General features: G+C 36.9%; 1 long non-coding RNA gene across 1 annotated transcript; it reads left to right on the top strand.

Moving 5' to 3' along the window:
* The first annotated feature begins 245 nt into the window (after nt 1-245).
* LOC115676714 (uncharacterized) lies at nt 246-3221 on the top strand. Its single transcript, XR_008818317.1, has 2 exons — nt 246-389; nt 2461-3221. It is a non-coding gene; the product is annotated as an uncharacterized LOC115676714 (long non-coding RNA).
* The last annotated feature ends 2398 nt before the right edge of the window (nt 3222-5619 follow it).

The raw sequence follows: 5619 nt of genomic DNA, 5'->3' as shown, positions 1-5619 counted from the left end.
TCGGAATGCTACTTCCTTCTTTTAATGAATTTTGGTTAGTTGCCTATTTTGCCCTCAAAATATTGTTGAAAGTCCAATTTTGCCCATTTAAAAAAAACAAACCCTATCTCTAAGCGTTCCGCTTCTTCGCTCTCCCTTTTTTCCTTTTGTCACTCTCGACTGTTGCCTCACTCTCGCTCTCCACTGCTCACCTCTCTCGCTCACTTTGGTTGCTTCGCTTTCCTTCAAACGGATCGTTAGCCTCTCTCGCTCACTTTGGTTGCTTCGCTTTCCTTCAGACGGATCGCTAGCCTCTCTTGCTCGCTTTGGTTGCTTTGCTCTCCTTCGGACGAATCGCTCGCTCGTTTGCTTCGATGGTTCACTTCGCTCGTTCCCTCGCTCAACTACAGGTTCGTCTCTCTCTCTCTCTCTCTCTCTCTCTCTCTCTCTCTCTCTCTCTCTCTCTCTCTCTCTCTCTCTCTCTCCCCCCCCCCCAGTGGATGTGCTTTTGATTGCTTAGATCTATGCATTTTGTGGCCACCCTTGAGGTTTTATCCTTTCTTCCATGGTGATTCTACTATGGAATTTGTGCATTTCGTGATTTTGGTGCTTGTATCGTCTTCAATATGTTTTTAGGGTTTTCCGTTTTGTTTTGCCTAAGAGGTAATTTGAGGCGCATTCGATTCTTAGATAAGGAGTATGTTGATGTTGTCTTGAATTCCATGAAGTTTCGATCGATTAGAGACTCAGAAAAGCCAATTGGGAAATCTAAGAAGGCTTGGAGCTTACAGGCTACATGTTTCAAATATATTTCCTATCTACATGGGTTTTCATGGGAAATAGTCCTAATTCAATGTAACTGGGATATGTCATGATATTCCTAATATTTAGGGGATAATCACTAAACATTTATTAGTTAATTTCCTAAACTGATAAGATCTTTAGGGTAGAATTTCTTGGGATTAGGGAAGTGGGGATCTGAGGATCTATTTATTCAGCATTGTACCTTGTATCAAATATGCTCAAAATAAGAAATCGTCTCTCTCTCTCGTGGACGTAGGTGGAATTTTTTGCTGAACCACGTAAATCTCTGTGTTTGGATTATTCTTGTTTCATCTCATCTAGTTAGGGTGCTCTTCCGCACAACAGAGTACTCATCTATTGTCATGCCTTGCTTCTTGTCCATTTCAAAAATGTTTTCTTCATCCCCGAGCACCAGATTATACATGCAATCGATCAAGGGGTTTATGTTCGACGTGTTTGTAGTGCTTCCTATTCCTCAAGTGATCTCTCTCTTTAAAGCTGGTCTCATTTTAGCTTCAATTTGAATATTTTTTGCTGGGTTTTTGGGGGAAATATTAATAATTACAACACAAGCATCCTATTTTCAGTATGATCTTGCTAGGTTTTTGGGGGAAAAATTAATAATTACAACACAAGCATCCTATTATTAGTATGATCTTGCTGGGTTTCATGTCTATTGCCACCTCAAATCACTTGACTCATAAATTAGTTTTATTAATTAGCGGAGAGAATTTTCAACATAAACATTCGATTTTTGCATTTTGTGGGTATAAGCTATATTAATAAAATTCTGAACTTACGTGCCTTCTAATGTGGTGCTTGTGGACTTGATGAAATTGCTTGGTATTATTGCAATGATGAAGAAGAAAGGTATTGCATGATTGAGTCAGTGTGATGCATAAATGTGGAATTATGTTCACCAAAATGGGCGTCTGTTGCTTGGTATTATTACTTTGTGGCTACTGCTTGAAAATTTTGACCACAAACTTAAGAATGATTCTCAGGCACATGTGAAAGTAAAGAAGCTACCAAACAAAAGCATGCTTTAACAAGGCTTCTTATTTCAACTATTGTGGGGGTGACGTGCTACTTGGAAGTCTATTCAATTGTTCAATTGGTTATGTTATTCACTAATTATGTTCAATTGGTTATGTAATGAACATATGGGAGTTGATTGGTTATCTGTGTGTTAAGAAATGCATGTCTTCATTCGAATTTGTTCATGGTTAATCTTGTTTGTTTGTGCTTCCCAAATTTGTTATGTTACTATACTAGTAGATGGCAAGTTCATCAAAGGAAAAGGCATTTTGGAGCTCGGAAGATATAGAAACCTTTTGTAAGTTGTGCATTAAACAAATTGAAAAAGGCAATCGTCCTGCAAACAACACAAAGGGATGATGGACAATCATAATTAGCAAGTTTGAGGAGCTAACAGGAAAAAAGTATGATAAGAATCAAATGAAGAGTAAGTTGGATAATCTCAAGGAAGAATGGAAAAGATGGAGGTCATTGCTTTATAATGAAACAAGACTAGGTTGGGATTCAAGGCAGAAAACCATTGATGCGAGCGACGAATGGTGGGAGAGTAAAATTCAAGTTTTCATCACTTCTTTTTTTTACTTTTGTTTTAGAATCACCTTCGATGATACAACTTACACAAATGCTTTATTATAACAGGTCAATCCAAAGTTTAAGGCTTTTAGGACGAAAGGCATACATCCTGATCTTGGAGAGAAGTTAGATATGATATTTAGAGATACAGTTGCTACTGGAGGAGTCACATAGAATCCTGGGCAAGGCTTATGTATTAATAATGATAATGAGGTCACACAACCTGGTATCAATGATGGCGTAGGATCTACTAATGAAAATTTGGAGTGTCATGTAGATGAAACCATTGTTGAACCAATTGGACCTCAAAGCTGTAAAAGAGCCGCGCAAACTTCAACAAGGCAAGCTCAAGGAAAAAAAGATAAGAAATTGAGCACAAGAGAAGAGCTTGGGACGCAAATTAACAGGCTAGTTGCAGCTGTTGAAAGTAGAAGAAATGCCACTGCCACATCTCAAGCAACCACCAATGTAGTCGGCCCTTACAAAGACCTCATAGATATATTGGATACCATAACTGAGATTGTGGAAGACGAAATGTTGTACTATTTTGCAATCTCTCATTTGAAGGAAAAGATAGACAATAGGCAGGTTGTCATGAGCTTAAAGGATGATGCAAAAAGAGTCAAGTATCTCAAGTATGAGTTTGGAAGACAATCAGGTCTTCGTAGATAGGATGTTAGCATCTTATTATTTTCATGTTTGAAGGGAGTCATGCTACTTTTTTTTCCTGTTTGAAGAGAGTGATGTTACTTTGTTTCTATTGATGGATCTTTATTTGCATTCCTATGAACCCAATTTCTATTAATGTTTTAATGTGAGAATTGTTTCTAGTTCGTGTTCTCTCTATGTGGTTGAGTTTGCATATATATGATGGTTATTACATTGTTTCTCTCGATGGATGATCAAGCTTATTCATTATTTCTCTTACAACCTTTATATTTTGTTACTTGAAGCAGTTACGGATATTCACATGCAAGGAAAAATCGTGAACAAGAGGAAAATGACTATTGGGATCTTGTCTCAATCACTAGAGTTGCAATTTTTTATCAAACAACATACCTTTGCAAACAACCTTGCATGACTTCAACATATACAGGTTATGCATGGTTAAAAGAGTTGATGGACGAAGATGCCAATCCTATAAGGTGTTATAATATGTTTAGAATGCATAAGGTTGTATTTAATAATTTAATCCATGACTTAGTAACACGCTATGATCATGAAGGATGTAGGAATACTGATGTTGCAGAAATGGTTGGTATGTTTATTTATATTTTGGGACATGGTATAGGTAATAGGGCAAAAAAGCACTTTCAGCGCTCTGGGAAAACCATAAGTAGGCACTTTAGCTTAGTTTTAGATAAAGTATGTGATATGGGAAAAGATTTGATCTAACCAACCGATTAACAATATAGGGAAGTTCCGAAGAAAATCAAGAAAGACCGATGATTTTTTCCATATTTTAAGAATTGCATTGGAGCCATTGATGGTACACATATCCCAGCGATAGTACCTACATACGATCAAATTCGTTTTATTGGTCGAAAAGGAACGACGACTCAAAATGTGTTAGCCATATGTAATTTTAATATGGAATTTGTGTATGTTTGGGCTGGTTGGGAGGGACAAGCTCATGATACCCACATCTTCTATGAAGCCATTGGAAGACGTGATGCACATTTTCCCCATCCTCCTCCAGGTTCGTTATTTAATTGTTTAGTTACACCCATTTATCTATGTGGCATGTGTTAATTAGATTTACAATTTATTTGTGTAGGTAAATATTACTTGGTAGATGCTAGATATCCAAATCCCATGGGTTATTTTGGGCCATGTAAAGAAGTTAGATATCATTTATCAGAATTTCGAGAAGGTTCTTTGCCTACGGGTTATCGAGAAGTATTCAATCGTGCCCATTCCTCACTACGCTCAACAATTGAGCGAGCCTTTGGAGTATTAAAACAGAAGTGGGGAATTCTAACTCGTATGCCCAGTTATCCATATGAAAAGCAAGTGCAAATTGTTGTAGCGACAATTGCTTTGCACAATTATATACGAAGAAATGCCGTGACTGATATGGAATTTGAACAAGCAGAATTGGATCTCGATTATGAATATTCAGTTGACCATGATGATTCAAATGAGGGGGTGAGTGCTTCAAATAACAATGCATCTTCTAACATGACACGTTTACGTGATGAATTAGCCATGAGTTTACAAAGTTGTTGAGGAGGTTTGTAATATTAAGGATAACGTATTTCTTTCTTGCAGACATATGTAACCATATTTATTATAGTGAAATGACTCTCTTTCTAGTCAAATTTGTATGAGATGATATATTAGAATACTTTTGTGCAAGCTGTGGCAACGGGTGGTGTCAAAGCCAACATATATATCCATAAATTCTCTTCGGCGTGAAGTATTATATATGTAGCCTTAAATTCTCTTGTAATCCCACAAACATCAAGCTTTGAAGCCTTGACATCGAGCGTGGTTCATCACTTTCGCCTTCTGGCAGCTTCAAGTTCTTGCAGTTGCCAATCCAGAGGTTCTCCAATGCCTTGTGGTAAGGACGCCAACTTCGGACAACCTCCAATGAACAACTTATAGAGCGACGTGAGTGATTGCATATCATTGAACAAGGCCTCCAAATTCTTGCATCCTCCAATGAATAGACATCGCAGAGAGGTCAAGCATCCTATTCCCGCTCTCCGAGAATCGCTGCTGTTTCGTGGTTATATCCAAAAAGTGGAGGCTGATCATATTCTTGATGTAATAAATTTGTTAGTAAAGAAATTTGGTTTCATTTTTCTTTAGCTAGAAAACGAGCTTTGCATCTTAGCTATAATCGCAGGATGTGTATTTTTTATAAATTTTTTAATATGTATCTTTTACATTACTCTCAACATGAAAATATAAAAGTTACTATCATTATTTCTTTCTTCAATTTTAAAAATATTAAAATTAAAAAACTTAATTTGGTCACACCAAAGAGCTTTCCAAATATATGTTTATCAAACAATCTTGCATTTGCCCAAAGCACTTTTCAGTTACAGTTAGTCAAACAGTCTTACATTTTTCCAAAGCCCTTTAGGTTAAAGGCCTTTGCATTTGGCCAAAGACTTTCCCCAAATGATGAACCAAATGGGGCCTTAGTCGATAAAAATAGAGTTTAGTCAACAATTAACAAAACAATCAATAACATAATGAGAATCGACAACTCGC

Source organism: Syzygium oleosum, unplaced genomic scaffold (genome assembly GCF_021117445.2).
Source record: "Syzygium oleosum isolate NSW1041296 unplaced genomic scaffold, Sole_v2.1 Sole_v2.17, whole genome shotgun sequence".
NCBI lineage: Eukaryota > Viridiplantae > Streptophyta > Magnoliopsida > Myrtales > Myrtaceae > Syzygium > Syzygium oleosum.
The sequence above is the reverse complement of the archived record's forward strand: the minus strand, read 5'-3'. Positions and strand labels throughout refer to the sequence as shown.